Below are 20,139 nucleotides of genomic sequence, written 5' to 3' on the forward strand. Positions count from 1 at the left end.
ATACATATGTGTTGTCTGTAATTGTTGTTGTTGTTGTTATAATACATATGTGTTGTCTGTTGTTGTTGTTGTTATAATACATATGTGTTGTCTGTAATTGTTGTTGTTATAATACATATGTGTTGTCTGTTGTTGTTATAATACATATGTGTTGTCTGTTGTTGTTGTTGTTGTTATAATACATATGTGTTGTCTGTAATTGTTGTTGTTGTTATAATACATATGTGTTGTCTGTTGTTGTTGTTGTTATACATATGTGTTGTCTGTTGTTGTTGTTGTTATACATATGTGTTGCCTGTTGTTGTTGTTAATATAATGTATATGTGTTGTCTATTTTATTGTTGTTGTTATAATACATATGTGTTGTCTGTTGTTATTGTTGTTATACATATGTGTTGTCTGTTATTTGTTGTTGTTATACATATGTATTTGCCTATTCATTATTGTTATTATAATACATATGTATTTGTCTATTTATTTATTGTTGTTATAATACACTATATATTTGTCTATTGTTGTTATTTATTATACATATGTTGTCTGTTGTTGTTATTGTTATAATACATATGTGTTGTCTGTTATTATTGTTGTTATAATACATATGTATTGTCTGTTGTTGTTTGTTGTTATAATACATATGTATTTATCTATTTATTGTTGTTACCACATATGTGTTGTCTGTTGTTGTTTGTTGTTTATAATACATATGTGTTTGTCTGTTTATTGTTGTTATAATACATATGTGTTGTCTGTTGTTGTTGTTGTTATACATATGTGTTGTCTGTTGTTGTTGTTGTCTGTTGTTGTAATACATATGTGTTGTCTATTTGTTTATTTGTCTGTTGTTATTATCTGTAATTGTTTGTTGTTATAATACATATGTGTTGTCTGTAATTGTTGTTGTGGTTATAATGCATATGTATTTGTCTGTTGTTGTTGTTGTTATACATATGTGTTGTCTGTTGTTGTTATACATATGTTGTCTGTTGTTGTTGTCTGTTGTTGTTTGTTGTCTGTTGTTGTAATACATATGTGTTATCTGTTTTATTGTTGTCTGTTGTTTGTAATACATATGTGTTGTCTGTTGTTGTTGTAATACATATGTGTTTGTTGTTGATCTGTTGTTGTTGTCTGTTGTTGTTGTTATACATATGTGTTGTCTGTTGTTGTAATACATATGTGTTTGTCTGTTGTTGTTAATCTTTATTGTTGTAATCACATATGTGTTGTCTGTTATTTGTTAGTTGTCTGTTGTTGTTGTAATACATATGTATTGTCTGTTGTTGTTGTTGTCTGTTGTTGTAATACATATGTATTTGTCTGTTGTTGTTATAATACATATATGTTGTCTATTTATTGTTGTCTGTTGTTGTTGTAATACACTGTATGTTGTCTGCCTGCAGGTGTTGTCTGTAATTGTTGTTATTTATAAGGTGTTGTCTGTAATTATTTATTTGCTGCTGCCGCAGGTGTTGTCTGTAATTGTTGCTGCAGGTGTTGTCTGTAATTGTTGTTGTTGCTGCAGGTGTTGTCTATAATTGTTGTTGTTGTTGCTGCAGGTGTTGTCTGTAATTGTTGTTGTTGCTGCGGGTGTTGTCTGTAATTGTTTTGTTTGTTGCTGCAGGTGTTGTCTGTAATTGTTGTTGTTGTTGCTGCAGGTGTTGTCTGTAGTTGTTGTTGTTGTTGCTGGGTGTTGTCTGTAATTGTTGTTGTTGCTGCAGGTGTTGTCTGTAATTGTTGTTGTTGCTGCAGGTGTTGTCTGTAATTGTTTGTTGCTGCTGCAGGGTGTTGTCTGTAATTGTTGTTGCTGCTGCAGGTGTTGTCTGTAATTGTTGTTGTTGTTGCTGCAGGTGTTGTCTGTAATTGTTGTTGTTGCTGCTGCAGGTGTTGTCTGTAATTGTTGTTGTTGTTGTTGCTGCAGGTGTTGTCTGTAATTGTTGTTGTTGTTGCTGCTGCAGGTGTTGTCTGTAATTGTTGTTGTTGTTGCTGCTGCAGGTGTTGTCTGTAATTGTTGTTGTTGCTGCTGCAGGTGTTGTCTGTAATTGTTGTTGTTGTTGTTGTTGCTGCAGGTGTTGTCTGTAATTGTTGTTGTTGCTGCTGCAGGTGTTGTCTGTAATTGTTGTTGTTGTTGCTGCAGGTGTTGTCTGTAATTGTTGCTGCTGCTGCAGGTGTTGTCTGTAATTGTTGTTGCTGCTGCTGCTGCAGGTGTTGTCTGTAATTGTTGCTGTTGCTGCAGGTGTTGTCTGCTGCTGTTGCTGCAGGTGTTGTCTGTAATTGTTGTTGTTGCTGCAGGTGTTGTCTGTAATTGTTGCTGTTGCTGCAGGTGTTGTCTGTAATTGTTGCTGCTGCAGGTGTTGTCTGTAATTGTTGTTGCTGCTGTTGCTGCAGGTGTTGTCTGTAATTGTTGTTGTTGCTGCAGGTGTTGTCTGTAATTGTTGTTGTTGCTGCAGGTGTTGTCTGTAATTGTTGTTGTTGTTGCTGCTGCTGCAGGTGTTGTCTGTAATTGTTGTTGTTGTTGCTGCTGCTGCAGGTGTTGTCTGTAATTGTTGTTGCTGCTGCAGGTTTGTCTGCAGGTGTTGTTGTAATGTTGTTGTTGTTGTTGTTGCAGGTGTTGTCTGTAATTGTTGTTGTTGCTGCTGTTGTCAGGTGTTGTCTGTAATTGTTGTTGTTGCTGCTGCAGGTGTTGTCTGTTGTCTGTAATTGTTGTTGTTGCTGCAGGTGTTGTCTGTAATTGTTGTTGTTGTTGCATGTTGTCTGTAATTGTTGTTGTCTGCTGCAGGTGTTGTCTGTAATTGTTGTTGTTGCTGCAGGTGTTGTCTGTAATTGTTGTTGCTGCAGGTGTTGTCTGTAATTGTTGTTGTTGTTGCTGCAGGTGTTGTCTGTAATTGTTGTTGTTGCTGCAGGTGTTGTATGTAATTGTTGTTGCTGCAGGTGTTGTCTGTAATTGTTGTTGTCTGCTGCAGGTGTTGTATGTAATTGTTGTTGCTGCAGGTGTTGTCTGTAATTGTTGTTGTCTGCTGCAGGTGTTTGGGACAGTGTGTCAGAGTGAGCCGCTGTTCTTCCTGGATAAGTATGATGACGGTCCAGTGAAGATGACCCACTGGCAATCAGAGGGACGGGAGGGATCCATTATAGTAGAACTGATGAAACAGGCCTCGACACCGCTCTGTCTGCTAACCACCTGGATGCTAACACTGTGGACCAGCCTCTGTAGTAGCAGGTAAGGGTGTGTCAGTACCTGTCTGTCTGCTAACCACCTGGATGCTAACACTGTGGACCAGCCTCTGTAGTAGCAGGTAAGGGGTGTGTCAGTACCTGTCTGTCTGCTAACCACCTGGATGCTAACACTGTGGACCAGCCTCTGTAGTAGCAGGTAAGGGGTGTGTCAGTACCTGTCTGTCTGCTAACCACCTGGATACTAACACTGTGGACTGTGGACCAGCCTCTCTGTAGTAGCAGGTAAGGGGTGTGTGTCAGTACCTGTCTGTCTGCTAACCACCTGGATGCTAACACTGTGGACCAGCCTCTGTAGTAGCAGGTAAGGGGTGTGTCAGTACCTGTCTGTCTGCTAACCACCTGGATACTAACACTGTGGACCAGCCTCTGTAGTAGCAGGTAAGGGGTGTGTGTCAGTACCTGTCTGTCTGCTAACCACCTGGATGCTAACACTGTGGACCAGCCTCTGTAGTAGCAGGTAAGGGGTGTGTCAGTACCTGTCTGTCTGCTAACCACCTGGATACTAACACTGTGGACCAGCCTCTGTAGTAGCAGGTAGGGGTGTGTGTCAGTACCTGTCTCTGTAGTAGCAGGTAACCACCTGGATAACACTGTGGACCTGAGTCAGGTAAAGGGGTGTGTCAGTGTCTGTCTGCTACTGTCTCTGTAACTGGATACTGTATGGATCCTGTACTCCCAGTTGCAACTCTTTATGTGCCAAGAGACACTGACCCAGTTCATCTGTCTGTCTGTCAATATCCCCCTAGAATATCCCCCTAGAATAGTGTGTCTGTCTGTCTGTCAATATCCCCCTAGAATAGTGTGTCTGTCTGTCTCTGTCTCCCAGGATATTGAATGTGTTCATCTGTCTGTCTGTCTGTCTCCCAGGGTTTTGCATGTGTCTGTCTGTCTCCCAGGATATTGAATATGTCTGTCTGTCTCCCAGGATATTGAATGTGTCTGTCTGTCTGTCTCCCCAGGATATTGAATGTGTCTGTCTGTCTCTGTGTGTCTCTGTCCCCAGGATATTGAATGTGTGTCTGTCTGTCTGTCTCCAGGATATTGAATGTGTCTGTCTGTCTGTCTGTCTGTCTGTCTGTCTCAGGATATTGAATGTGTCTGTCTGTCTGTCTCAGGATATTGAATGTGTCTGTCTGTCTCCAGGATATTGAATGTGTCTGTCTGTCTGTCTCCCCAGGATATTGATGTGTCTGTCTGTCACCCCCAGGATATTGAATGTGTCTGTCTGTCTCCCCAGGATATTGAATGTGTCTGTCTGTCTCCCCAGGATCTGTCTGTCTCCCAGGATATATTGAATGTGTCTGTCTCCATGGATATTAATGTGTCTGTCTGTCTGTCTCCCAGGATATTGAATGTGTCTGTCTGTCTGTCTCAGGATATTGAATATGTCTGTCTGTCTGTCTCAGGATATTGAATGTGTCTGTCTGTCTCCCCAGGATATTGAATGTGTCTGTCTGTCTCCAGGATATTGAATGTGTCTGTCTGTCTCAGGATATTGAAACATGTCTGTCTGTCTCAGGATATTGAATGTGTCTGTCTCTCCAGGATGCTGAATGTGTCTGTCTGTCTCCAGGATATTGGATGTCTGTCCCAGGATATTGAATGTGTCTGTCTGTCTCAGGATATTGAATGTCTGTCTGTCTCCAGGATATTGAATGTGTCTGTCTGTCTCAGGATATTGAATGTGTCTGTCTGTCTCTCCAGGATATTGAATGTGTCTGTCTGTCTCAGGATATTGAATGTGTACCCGATGAGGGTTCATCTCAGTAAGTTGTCTACGTGTGTCAGCTGAGCTACAGGGCAGACACCTTCAGACAGTCTGCTCTCCTACCAGAGCCACCGCACACAACCACTTCATGAGGTAGAGACCACACACACACACACACACACACAGCCATGTGGCAGACTGGCTACAAGATGGTATCTAACTCACCCCATTGCGTCTCAAATCGCACACTATTCCCTGTTATAGTGCAGTGCATTTGACCAGAGCCCTATTGACCTCGGGTCAAAAGTAGTGACTCTCTCTTTTCTCTCCACACAGGAAAGCCAATATCTTTGTGTCGTTCTTTGTGGATGTGTCTCTGGGCCTGCTGCTGGTATCGTGGATGTATAGAGAGAACCGTATAGGCAAACTGGCCAACACACTGGTACCTGCTGCTGACGTAAGACATCATGGACAACATTTCCCCAGTGCAAAAGCAATGTACAACAATTACCTTTAAACCTCATTTATAATCTGTCAGAGAGATTATCTTTAAAATAAAAATGTCTTCAACAACGTTCAGTATCGAGAGGTGACTATTTCTGTATTGCTCAGTTGACTCTAGTTACATTACCACCTCCGTAAAACTCACATTGGTGACGATGAGCTTCAAATGAAATCACGTTGCCTCATTATCAAGAGGTTCAGGGTCGTTTTTGCCCTACGAAATATCCCCTCGCTATCCCCCTCAATATCCCCTCAATATCCCCCAATATCAACCAATATCCCCCTCAATATCCCCTCAATATCAACCCAATATCCCCTAGAATACTAGAATAACCCCTCAATATCCAACCCAATTAGAATAACCCCTCAATATCCAACCCAATATCCCCCTAGAATATCCCCTAGAATAACCCCCCTCAATATCCAAAACCCAATATCCCCTAGAATAACCCCTAGAATAACCCCCTCAATATCAACCCAATATCCCCTAGAATAACCCCCTCAATATCCAACCCAATATCCCCCTTGAATATCACCTAGAATAACCCCCTCAATATCAACCCAATATCCCTAGAATATCCCCTAGAATATCCCCCCTCAATATCAACCCAATATCCCCTAGAATAACCCCTCAATATCAACCCAATATCCCCTAGAATATCCCCTAGAATAACCCCCTCAATATCCAACCCAATATCCCCTAGAATAACCCCCTCAATATCCAACCCAATATCCCCTAGAATATCCCCCTAGAATAACCCCCTCAATATCCAACCCAATATCCCCCCTAGAATAACCCCCTCAATATCAGCAACCCAATATCCCCCTAGAATATCCCCTCAATATCCAACCCAATATCCCCCTAGAATATCCCCCTAGAATAACCCCTCAATATCAACCCAATATCCCCTAGAATATCCCCCTCAATATCCAACCCAATATCCCCTAGAATAACCCCCTCAATATCCAACCCCAATATCCCCTAGAATAACCCCCTCAATATCAACCCAATATCCCCTAGAATAACCCCCTCAATATCCAACCCAATATCCCCTAGAATAACCCCCTCAATATCCCCTAGAATAACCCCCAATATCCAACCCAATATCCCCTAGAATAACCCCCTCAATATCCCCCTAGAATAACCCCCTCAATATCAAACCCAATATCCCCTAGAATATCCCCCTCAATAATCTTTATCTCTGAGTATGTGTGCTGATCTAGGATCAGTTTAGCCTTTTAGATCACAAGGAATAAGATAACATGGACCGAGGGGAGCTGATACATACGGCCCCACGTCCCTCCTGTCCATTATAATCATGTTCATTATGATCTAGGATCAGGTCCTCCTGTCCATTATAATCATATTCATTATGATCTAGGGTCAGGTCCTCCTGTCCATTATAATCATATTCATTATGATCTAGGGTCAGGTCCTCCTGTCCATTATAATCATATTCATTATGATCTAGGATCAGTTTAGCCTTTTAGATCACAAGGAATAAGATAACATGGACCGAGGGGAGCTGATACATACGGCCCCACGTCCCTCCTGTCCATTATAATTATGTTCATTATGATCTAGGATCAGGCCCTCCTCTCCATTATAATCATGTTCATTATGATCTAGGATCAGGCCCTCCTCTCCATTATAATCATGTTCATTATGATCTAGGATCAGGCCCTCCTCTCCATTATAATCATGTTCATTATGATCTAGGATCAGGCCCTCCTCTCCATTATAATCATGTTCATTATGATCTAGGATCAGGTCCTCCTGTCCATTATAATCATATTCATTGAAGGATCAGGCCCTCCTCTCCATTATAATCATGTTCATTATGATCTAGGATCAGGCCCTCCTCTCCATTATAATCATATTCATTATGATCTAGGGTCAGGTCCTCCTCTCCATTATAATCATATTCATTATGATCTAGGATCAGGCCCTCCTCTCCATTATAATCATGTTCATTATGATCTAGGATCAGGCCCTCCTCTCCATTATAATCATATTCATTATGATCTAGGGTCAGGTCCTCCTGGATCTAGGATCGGGCCCTCCTCTCCATTATAATCATGTTCATTATGATCTAGGATCAGGCCCTCCTCTCCATTATAATCATATTCATTATGATCTAGGTCAGGTCCTCCTGTCCATTATAATCATATTCATTATGATCTAGGGTCAGGTCCTCCTGTCCATTATAATCATATTCATTATGATCTAGGATCAGGCCCTCCTCTCATTATAATCATATTCATTATGATCTAGGGTCAGGTCCTCCTCTCCATGTAATCTGATTCATTGTTGTGTGTTTTGTTGTTAGCATGTAGCTAAAGAGCTGGAGGAGCTGTTGCAGTGGCTGATGGGAGCTCCAGCTGGTCTGAAGATGAACCGGGCTCTAGACCAGGTGTTAGGACGATTCTTCCTCTACCATATACACCTGTGGATCAGTGTGTCACACACACACACACCCATGCCCCTCCTCCACACACACAAACACCCATGCCCTCCTCCACAGACACACACACACCCATGCCCCTCACTCCACACACACACACCCATGCCCCTCCTCCACAGACACAAACACCCATGGCCCTCCTCCACACACACAACACCCATGGCCCTCCTCCACACACACACACACACCCATGCCCCTCCTCCACACACACACACACACCTATGGCCCTCCTCCACACACACACACACCCATGGCCCTCCTCCACACACACACACACACACCCATGGCCCTCCTCCACACACACACACACACACCCATGGCCCTCCTCCACACACACACACACACCCATGGCCTCCTCCACACACACACACACACACCCATGGCCCTCCTCCACACACACACCCATGGCCCTCCTCCACACACACACACACACACACCATGGCCCTCCTCCACACACACAAGCTTGCCATGCCCCTCCTCCACACACTGAGAAAACACCCATGCCCCTCCTCCACACACACACCCATGGCCCTCCTCCACAGACAAACACCCATGCCCCTCCTCTCACACACACACACACACCCATGCCCCTCCTCCCACAGACAAACACCCATGGCCCTCCTCCACAGACACAAACATCCATGGCCCCTCCTCCTCCACACACACAAACATCCATGGCCTCCTCCTCCACACACACACCCACCCATGGCCCTCCTCCACACACACACCCACTCATGCCCCTCCTCCACAGACACAAACACCCATGCCCGTCCTCCTCCTCTCTCTGCAGGCTACATTCACCTGATGTCTCCATTCATTGAGATGATTCTGTGGTACGTGGGTCTGTCTGCCTGCCTGGGCTTGACCTTTGCCCTCTCTCCCTGCTCTCTGACATCCGCCCCTGCTCACCTTCCACATCTACTGTTTCTACGTCTATGGAGCCAGGTGAGAAGAGACCAGCACCGTCACGATGCCTCCCAAAAAAGTGCACCACGTTTGACCTTAGTACTGTAAAGGGAATACCCTATGAGCTCTAGTCAGAAGATGTGCACTAGGGAGAGGATAGGGTCCCATTTGGGATATAGACATTGGAGTCTTCAGTGTAGTTTGGCAGGTTAACACGCCATGAGAGTAAGAATGACCACATATTTTCATCTTCTTCTTCCTAAAGCCTCAACGTTGCGCCGGATGTCATCCATCGGGGCGTGCTCATCGAAGTGGAAAGGCAACGCCCCTTTGCGGTTGAAGGTTCCGTTGAAAGACGGATTTTTTTCAAACTTTTTGCGTCCTCTTCAATCCAGCCAGTTCGTCAAGAACACGTTTATTATCAGCTGAAACTGATATTTATCCTTGTTTTTAAATATTTTTATTAAAATGTCATATTCTTCCAAAATAAATACGATCCCTGACGAGATAGGCTCTCCTCAATCTTGCGTTACAAACACTACACTTGACTTGTCCGTTCGTGGCGGAGCAAAACGCCGTGAAGATGACGTGCGACGTAATGAGACACGTCGCGATGTAAAACACGACCCACTGCAGCTAAGGTGACTCGTCAGTGTAGCCTAGTGATGGGGGGTGGGGTTGCGAACAAGCGGATATTTTAGGTGAACGAAACCGAATTGCATCATTGAGAGAGCTGTTAATTTACTCCTAATGTGCATACTGGTAGGCTACTACTGATTGTTAGCGATTCTCTTCAGGTAAATTAGCAAACATTCGATGAAGATGTTGAGTACCTCACTGCAGGAACAATAAGTAGTAGAGCCTTATTCTGGTCAGAATATGATAAAAAACAAACAGATTGAAGGCTATAAAGGTAATGTCATGATACTGAAGGATATTGGTCTACTGATGTGATTTAAAGTGTTGGCAATGGAGTAAATCAACTGCTGCTTTCTGTGAAGCAAAGCCCATGTTGAACACCTGCTTCAATCATCAGTCACACCTGTTGGTCTATTCATGGGCTCCTGACTATGTATTAAGTTGGGGTGCCCCATCTGGCAGGGGTCCGGGGACCTCCCCTGAAAATGTTTACATTTTTAAAACAATTATGGGATGTTGTGTGTAGATTGAGGGGGAAAAATGTTTTTAAGGCTGTAATGTAACAAAAATGTGGAAAAAAGTCAAGGGGTCTGAATACATTGTGAAAGCTCTGTACCTCTCAGCCCTGTGAACATCATGGTGACGTGTTACCTCTTTCCCTTTTTACTAATTGATGTGTGAGGAGCTCAGCATGTCATTTACAGACTTATTAAATGTGTATGAAGGCTAAAAATATCTTCCTTCTCTCACCCTCCATCCTCCCTCTCTCTCCCCTGTCCATCTCTCCTCTCTATACCTCTTCCCCTTTCCCCTCATCTCTCTCCATCCTTTCTCTATCCCCTCCCCTCACCGCCCTGCTCTTCCCCCTCCTCCTCCTTTCCCTTTCGTCTCCCCCATCCCTCATTCCCCTCCTCCCTCTCCTACCCCATCTCCCCTCCACTCTTCCTCCTGCTCTTTTCCCTCTCCTACCCCTCTTCCCCCTACCTCCCTTTCCTCTCACCATCTCTCTCTCCCCTCTCTCTCTCTCCCCCTCTCTCTCTCTCTCTCCCTCTCCTCCTCTCCTCTCTCCCCCTCCTCTCTCTATCTATCTCTCTCCCTCTCTCTCTCTCTCCTCCTCTCTCTCTCCCCTCCTCCTCCTACCTCCTCTCTCTCCCCCTCCTCTCTATCTCTGTCTCTCTCTCTCCCCTCCTCCTCTCTATCTCTCTCTCTCTCTCTCTCTCCTCCTCTCTCTCCTCCCCTCCTACCTTCTCTCTCTCCCCCTCCTCCTCTCTATCTCTCTGTCTCTCTCTCTCCCCTCCTCTCTCCCCTCCCCTCCTCCTCTCTCTACTCCTCTCTCTCTCTCCAGGCTGTACTGTATGACAGTATATGGTCTGTCCTCTCTGTGGAGGCTGTTCAGGGGGAAGAAATGGAATGTCCTCAGACAGAGAGTAGACTCCTGCTCTTATGACCTGGACCAGGTAGTTACACACACCTATTACACACATTTGTTACAGTGAACTAATGTGTGTATATTTGTTACAGTGAACTAAATTGTGTATATTTGTTACAGTGAACTAAAGTGTGTATATTTGTTACAGTGAACTAAAGTGTGTGTGTATTTGTTACAGTGAACTAATGTGTGTGTTGTTTTCTAGTTGTTCATCGGGACGTTACTCTTCACCATCCTGCTGTTCCTCCTGCCAACCACAGCTCTATACTACCTAGTGTTTACCCTGGTGAGAACACACACAGAGGCACTTTAATCCCCTCTCCATCCATGTCTGTCTGTCTGTTCCTCCTGCCAACCACAGCTCTATACTACTAGTGTTTACCCTGGTGAGAACACACACACAGGCACTTTCATCCCTCTCCATCCATGTCTGTCTGTCTGTTCCTCCTGCCAACCACAGCTCTATACTACCTAGTGTTTACCCTGGTGAGAACACACACAGGCACTTTAATCCCCCTCTCCATCCATGTCTGTCTGTCTGTTCCTCCTGCCAACCACAGCTCTATACTACCTAGTGTTTACCCTGGTGAGAACACACACACAGGCACTTTCATCCCCTCTCCATCCATGTCTGTCTGTCTGTTCCTCCTGCCAACCACAGCTCTATACTACCTAGTGTTTACCCTGGTGAGAACACACACAGGCACTTTCATCCCCTCTCCATCCATGTCTGTCTGTCTGTTCCTCCTGCCAACCACAGCTCTATACTACCTAGTGTTTACTGGTGAGAACACACAGCACTTTCATCCCCCTCCATCCATGGGCGCTGTCCTGCGGCTGACCCTGGGCCTCTCCCACGTGTGTCTGGGGGTGTTGGGAAAGGAACAAAACACATTCTCCTTCTAACCAATGAACAATAAAGTGTCTAATCTTTGACCCCTTACTCTGTCTGTCTGTCTGTCTGTCTGTCTGTCTCTCTGTCTCTCTGTCTGTGTGTGTCTCTCTCTGTCTCTCTATCTCTCTCTCGCTCTCTCTCTCTCTCTTGCTCTGTTTCTATCTCTCTCTATCTCTCTATCTCTCTCTCGCTCTCTCTCTCTAGCTCCGCCTTGTGGTAGTAATGTTCCAGGGAGTTCTCAACCTCAGTGTTGACTTCATCAACTCCTTCCCTCTGTCTCTCTCTCTCTCTCTCTCTGTCTAGCTCCGCCTTGTGGTAGTAATGTTCCAGGGAGTTCTCCACCTCAGTGTTGACTTCATCAACTCCTTCCCTCTGTTCGCCATGGGCCTCCGACTCTTCAGATCCTACAGACTGGCAGGTGGGAGGGACCGTCTCTGCCAACATGTCTAACTGTGTAGAAGGAAATGTACTTTAACACTTTGAGGAAGTGACAGCGTTTTAACTACTTTGCCGATATGAAACAATCATAATGTCAGTCAAAAATATAAAATGTCCAGTTTATGTTACAAAACCAACTTTATAAAATGTTTTTAAAAATGTTCTATACTGTGGTTTCTATATTCCTTTTATTTAACCAGGTTAGTCTCTATTTTTAAGAGAGACCTGGTTGAATGAGGAGGAGACTGTGCTGGGCTGTGATGTTCTGTGTTTGACTGAGATGTGTGTGTTCTCTACAGAGGGGTGAAGTTCAGAGTGCTCTGTGAGGAACCAGGAACACCTCTACATCTCATGATGGATGTAAGACATCTCTCACTCTTCTCTCTCTCTTTCTCCTCTTTGTTTATTTCTCTTCTCTCTTCTTTCTCTCTCTTGTCTCTCTTTCTCTCCTCTCTTTTTCTTTCATTTAATTTTCACATAACATACATTGTCTTTTCGTTCCGTCTTTTAGTTTATTTAATCATATAAAACCAGATCCACACAAAATGATGCATTTGATTAAGAATCATCGAGGATACAAAAGTATACGACTTATTTCAATTCTGATCTTCTTTGACGACAGCGTTTGGCTTTTTGTGGGAATAAGTTTAAGTGATTTATTCCTGTAAAAACCAAAACCACAACCACATAGACATACCCTACACATGTGTCATTCACAGTTTTCTCCTAGATAAACCTAGACATGTTTATGTCTCCCTCTCTGTCTCTCTCTCAGATTAACCCTCTGAAGGTGAGCAGTGTGGTTCAGACCTACAGGACCCCACCTACAGCTGCTACCCTAAAGACTCCTGGCTGGCCCTCTGCAAGAAGCTGTTCCTGGGAGAACTCATCTACCCCTGGAGACACAAGACTACCAAGATAGACTAGGACCAGGGGAGAGAGATGGGGGCTGTTTCTGGGAGAATCTCATCTACCCTGGAGACACAAGACTACCAAGATAGACTAGGACCAGGGGAGAGAGATGGGGGGCTGTTTCTGGGAGAACTCATCTACCTCTAGAGACACAAGACTACCAAGATAGACTAGGACCAGGGAGAGAGAGAGATGGGGGGGCTGTTCTGGGAGAACTCATCTACCCTAGAGACACAAGACTACCAAGATAGACTAGGACCAGGGGAGAGAGAGATGGGGGCTGTTTCTGGGAGAACTCATCTACCCCTAGAGACACAAGACTACCAAGATAGACTAGGACCAGGGAGAGAGAGATGGGGGGCTGTTTCTGGGAGAACTAATCTACCCCTAGAGACACAAGACTACCAAGATAGACTAGGACCAGGGGAGAGAGAGATGGGGGGGCTGTTTCTGGGAGAACTCATCTACCCCTAGAGACACAAGACTACCAAAATAGACTAGGACCAGGGGAGAGAGAGATGGGGGCTGTTTCTGGGAGAACTCATCTACCCCTAGAGACACAAGACTACCAAGATAGACTAGGACCAGGGGCTGTTTCTGGGAGAACTCATCTACCCCTAGAGACACAAGACTACCAAGATAGACTAGGACCAGGGGGAGAGACACAAGACTGATAGACTAGGGGGGGGCTGTTTCTGGGAGAACTCATCTACCCCTGGAGACACCACCAAGATCAACTGAGACCAGGGGAGGGACCGAGAATAGAGAAGGGGGAGGGATAGGGGAGAGACAGAATAGAGAAGGGGAGAGACCGAGAATAGAGAAGGGGGAGGGATAGGGGAGAGACAGAATAGAGAAGGAGGGATAGGGGAGAGACAGAATAGAGAAGGGGGAGGGATAGGGGAGAGACAGAATAAGAAGGGGGAGGGATAGGGGAGAGACAGAATAGAGAAGGGGGAGGGATAGGGGAGAGACAGAATAGAGAAGGGGAGGGATAGGGGGAGAGACAGAATAGAGAAGGGGAGGGATAGGGGGAGAGACAGAATAGAGAAGGGGAGGGATAGGGGAGAGACAGAATAGAGAAGGGGAGGTATAGGGGAGAGAGAATAGAGAAGGGGAGGGATAGGGGGGAGAGACAGAATAGAGAAGGGGGAGGGATAGGGGGAGAGACAGAATAGAGAAGGGGGGATAGGGGGACAGACAAGAACACCAAGGTTGATGAGAGGAGGGGAGGGGTGGTGGGAGAGGATGTTAGTGTGAGAATGTTGGTGCTGCTGATGAGAACTTGTAAAGGAGGTGTGTGTGTCTCCTTTTAAATCAGGTATTTAGGGCTGCTGGCACCTATTCCCTTCATAGTGCACTACTTTTGACCAGAGCTCTATGGGGCCCTGGTCAAAAGTAGTGCACTATGTAGGGAATAGGGTGCCATTTGATGCTGTCTAAAGCATCTACTGCACTAATTACTCCTAGTCTTATTTAACTCAGATGTATTTTATATTATAAGATTCAAATAAAACATTCACATTTTTAGGATGAATTGATTGTTTATACATTCCGACTAATGTGTAGGAGATTATGTCAATGCATTTATTTTCATTGAAAACATTCCGTATTTATTCTTAGGTTAGTACTCTAGGTCATTTTTACTCTGGTAATGTGCCATTTCCCCTAAAACCTAACTCTGAACCTACCTAACTGCAAGACCTACAGTACAGTATCTAACTGCCAGAGAAGTACTAGAAGTATAGAGTACTGTATTCAGTACAGTATCTAACTGCCAGAGAAGTACTAGAAGTATAGAAGTACTGTATTCAGTACAGTATCTAACTGCCAGAGAAGTACTAGAAGTATAGAAGTACTGTATTCAGTACAGTATCTAACTGCCAGAGAAGTACTAGAAGTATAGAAGTACTGTATTTATTTAACCTTTTTATTTAGCATTACGTTTGAAAGATTCTCCTAACTTTCCCCAAATTCCCAGGTTTTCCTTCAGAAATCCTGGTTAGAATATTCCCTGAATCTGGAGGAAGAAGCAGGAAATCAGGAATCCTCCATCTGGGAATTCTGAAATACAAAAAGGAATTTCTCAACTTTATTGAGAGCCTTTATTTTTACAATAACAACCTGGTATTATCCTGGTTTATCTTCTTAGAACCTATTTTTTATTCTCCTTTTAATTTCATAGACTGATTTTTGTTGTTGTTGTGCCATAATGGAAGAAATAAGAAAACAATTGATTCTAAATCAGGACCGTAGTTTGTCATGTTTGATTGCATTTGATTTGTGTTGAGTGTTGACTACTACTGAAGTTGTTGAATGTACAACGTATCTAAATGTCCGGGGATATGTCTCAAATGGAACGCTATAGACTAAGTAGTGCACTACTTTTTGACTAGGGTTATGTGGTCCGTATCCCCAATGTCCCTTTCATAATAATAAAGGCCCAGTTGATTTGAATGTGGTTTGAAAAGGAGTAGCCTCATTGTTTTATTTATACATTTACATTTAAGTCATTTAGCAGACGCTCTTATCCAGAGCGACTTACAAATTGGTGCGTTCACCTTATGACCTCCAGTGGAACAGTAGTGCATCTAAATCTTTTAAGGGGGGGTGAGAGGATTACTTTATCCTATCCTAGGTATTCCTTAAAGAGGTGGGGTTTCAGGTGTCTCCGGGAAGGTGGTGATTGACTCGCTGTCCTGGCGTAGGGAGTTTGTTCCACCATTGAGAGCAGAGCAGCGAACAGTTTTGACTGGGCTGAGCGGGAACTGTACTTCCTCAGTGGTAGGGAGGCGAGCAGGCCAGAGGTGGATGAACGCAGGGCCCTTGTTTGGGTGTAGGCCTGATCAGAGCCTGGAGGTACTGAGGTGCCGTTCCCTCACAGCCCGTAGGCAAGCACCATGGTCTTTTGCGAGCTAACTGGAAGCCAGTGGAGAGAGCGGAGGAGCGGGGTGACGTGAGAGAACTTGGGAAGGTTGAACACCAGACAGGCTATTCTGGATGAGTTGTAGGGGTTTAATGGCATAGGCAGGGGAGCCCAGCCAACAGCGAGTTGCAGTAATCCAGACGGGAGATGACAAGTGCCTGGATTAGGACCTGCGCTTCCTGTGTGAGGCAGGGTCGTACTCTGCGGATGTTGTAGAGCATGAACCTACAGGAACGGGCCACCGCCTTTGTTAGTTGAGAACGACAGGGTGTTGTCCAGGATCGCCAAGGTTCTTAGCGCTCTGGGAGGAGGACACAATGGAGTTGTCAACCGTGATGGCGAGATCATGGAACGGGCAGTCCTTCCCCGGGAGGAAGAGCAGCTCCGTCTTATGTATATATATATATATATATATAGAGAGGTTTTTATATGTATATATATATATAGAGAGAGAGGTTTTTATATATATATAGAGAGGTTTTTATATGTATATATATAGAGAGAGAGGTTTTTATATGTATATATATAGAGAGGTTTTTATATGTATATATATAGAGAGGTTTTTATATATATATATATATATAGAGAGAGGTTTTTATATGTGTATATATATATAGAGAGAGGTTTTTATATGTGTATATATATAGAGAGAGAGGTTTTTATATGTATATATATAGAGAGAGAGAGGTTTTTATATGTATATATATATATAGAGAGGTTTTTATATGTGTATATATATAGAGAGGTTTTTATATATATATATAGAGAGGTTTTTATATATATATATAGAGAGGTTTTTATATGTATATATATATAGAGAGGTTTTTATATATATATATAGAGAGGTTTTTATATGTATATATATATAGAGAGGTTTTTATATATATATAGAGGTTTTTATATATATATATAGAGAGGTTTTTATATGTATATATATATATAGAGAGAGAGTTTTTATATATATATATAGAGGTTTTATATATATATATAGAGAGGTTTTTTATGTATATATATATAGAGAGGTTTTATATATATATATAGAGAGGTTTTTATATGTATATATATATAGAGAGATATATATATAGAGAGGGTTTATATATATATATATAGAGAGGCTTTTTATATATATATATAGAGAGTTTTTTATATATATATATATATACAGAGAGGTTTTATATATATATATAGACAGTTTTTATATATATATACAGAGATGTTTTTATATGTATATATATATATAGAGAGAGAGAGGTTTTTATATATATATATAGAGAGAGGTTTTATATATATATATATATAGAGAGGAGTTTTTATATATATATATAGAGAGGTTTTATATGTATATATATATATAGAGAGAGAGTTTTTATATATATGTATATATATATATAGAGAGGTTTTTATATGTATATATATATAGAGAGAGAGGTTTTTATATGTATATATATATATATATAGAGAGGTTTTTATATATATATATAGAGAGAGAGAGGTTTTTATATATATATATATATAGAGAGGTTTTTATATATATATAGAGAGGTTTTTATATATATATATAGAGAGGTTTTTATATATATATATAGAGAGACAGGTTTTTATATGTATATATATAGAGAGGTTTTTATATGTATATATATAGAGAGAGAGAGGTTTTTATATATATATATAGAGAGAGAGAGAGGTTTATACACTTCTCAAAAAAATAAAGGGAACAGTAAAATAACACATCCTAGATCTGAATGAATGAAATATTCTTATTAAATACTTTTGTCTTTACATAGTTGAATGTGCTGACAACAAAATCACACAAAAATGATCAATGGAAATCAAATTTATCAACGCATGGAGGTCTGGATTTGGAGTCACACTCAAAATTAAAGTGGAAAACCACACTACAGGCTGATCCAACTTTGATGTAATGTCCTTAAAACAAGTCAAAATGAGGCTCAGTAGTGTGTGTGGCCTCCACGTGCCTGTATGACCTCCCCACAACGCCTGGGCATGCTCCTGATGAGGTGGCGGATGGTCTCCTGAGGGATTTCCTCCCAGACCTGGACTAAAGCATCCGCCAACTCCTGGACAGTCTGCAGTGCAACGTGGCGTTGGTGGATGGAGGGAGACATGATGTCCCAGATGTGCTCAATTGGATTCAGGTCTGGGGAACGGGCGGGCCAGTCCATAGCATCAATGCCTTCCTCTTGCAGGAACTGCTGACACACTCCAGCATTGTCTTGCATTAGGAGGAACCCAGGGCCAACCGCACCAGCATATGGTCTCACAAGGGGTCTGAGGATCTCATCTCGGTACCTAATGGCAGTCAGGCTACCTCTGGCGAGCACATGGAGGGCTGTGCGGCCCCCAAAAGAAATGCCACCCCACACCATGACTGACCCACCGCCAAACCGGTCATGCTGGAGGATGTTGCAGGCAGCAGAACATTCTCCACGGCGTCTCCAGACTGTCACGTGCTCAGTATGATCCTGCTTTCATCTGTGAAGAGCACAGGGCGCCAGTGGCGACCTTGCCAATCTTTGTGTCCTCTGGCAAATGCCAAACGTCCTGCACGGTGTTGGGCTGTAAGCACAACCCCCACCTGTGGACGCTGGGCCCTCATACCACCCTCATGGAGTCTGTTTCTGACCGTTTGAGCAGACACATGCACATTTGTGGCCTGCTGGATGTCATTTTGCAGGGCTCTGGCAGTGCTACTCCTTGCACAAAGGCAGAGGTAGCGGTCCTGCTGCTGGGTTGTTGCCCTCCTACGGCCTCCTCCACGTCTCCTGATGTACTGGCCTGTCTCCTGGTAGCGCTCCATGCTCTGGACACTACGCTGACAGACACAGCAAACCTTCTTGCCACAGCTCGCATTGATGTGTCATCCTGGATGAGCTGCACTACCTGAGTCACTTGTGTGGGTTGTAGACTCCGTCTCATGCTACCACTAGAGTGAAAGCACCGCCAGCATTCAAAAGTGACCAAAACATCAGCCAGGAAGCATAGGAACTGAGAAGTGGTCTGTGGTCACCACCTGCAGAACCACTCCTTTATTGGGGGTGTCTTGCTAATTGCCTATAATTTCCACCTGTTGTCTATTCCGTTTGCACAACAGCATGTGAAATTTATTGTCAATCAGTGTTGCTTCCTAAGTGGACAGTTTGATTTCACAGAAGTGTGATTGACTTGGAGTTACATTGTGTTGTTTAAGTGTTCCCTTTATTTTTTTGAGCAGTATATATATATATATATATATATATATATATATATAGAGATAGAGAGAGAGGTTTATATATATATATATATAGAGAGAGAGAGAGAGGGGTATGGGATGAATACTATCCTACACCAGCACTACTACAGCGTTGGTATAACGGTCTACTCTGAAGGCAGCAGCAGGAACCGCTGTGGATTGGACACACACACAACACCACAACCACACACACACACAACACCACAACCACACACAACACCACAACCACACTACACTCCACCTTCTATTCCTTTGGGATCCCTCATTACATTTACATTTAAGTCATTTAGCAGACGCTCTTATCCAGAGCGACTTACAAATTGGTGCGTTCACCTTAAGACATCCAGTGGAACAGCCACTTTACAATAGTGCATCTAAATCTTTTAAGGGGGTGAGAAGGATTACTTTATCCTATCCTAGGTATTCCTGAAAGAGGTGGGGTTTCAGGTGTCTCCGGGGTGGTGATTGACTCCGCTGTCCTGGCGTCGTGAGGGAGTTTGTTCCACCATTGGGGGCCAGAGCAGCGAACAGTTTTGACTGGGCTGCGCGGGAACTGTACTTCTCAGTGGTAGGAGGCGAGCAGGCCAGAGGTGGATGAACGCAGTGCCCTTGTTTGGGTGTAGGGCCTGATCAGAGCCTGGAGGTACTGAGGTGCCGTTCCCCTCACAGCTCCGTGAGGCAAGCACCATGGTCTTGTAGCGGATGCGAAGCCAACTGGAAGCCAGTGGAGAGCGGAGGAGCGGGGTGACGTGAAGAACTTGGGAAGGTTGAACACCAGACGGGCTGCGGCGTTCTGGATGAGTTGTAGGGTTTAATGGCACAGGCAGGAG

The 20,139-nt window shown here is 43.5% G+C and overlaps 1 pseudogene; it reads left to right on the forward strand.

Annotated features, from left to right (window-relative positions):
* The first annotated feature begins 2,991 nt into the window (after positions 1–2,991).
* Positions 2,992–13,158, forward strand: LOC115126320 (phosphatidylinositol N-acetylglucosaminyltransferase subunit Q-like; annotated as a pseudogene).
* Positions 13,159–20,139: the final 6,981 nt, after the last annotated feature.

Source organism: Oncorhynchus nerka, unplaced genomic scaffold (genome assembly GCF_034236695.1).
Source record: "Oncorhynchus nerka isolate Pitt River unplaced genomic scaffold, Oner_Uvic_2.0 unplaced_scaffold_2588, whole genome shotgun sequence".
NCBI lineage: Eukaryota > Metazoa > Chordata > Actinopteri > Salmoniformes > Salmonidae > Oncorhynchus > Oncorhynchus nerka.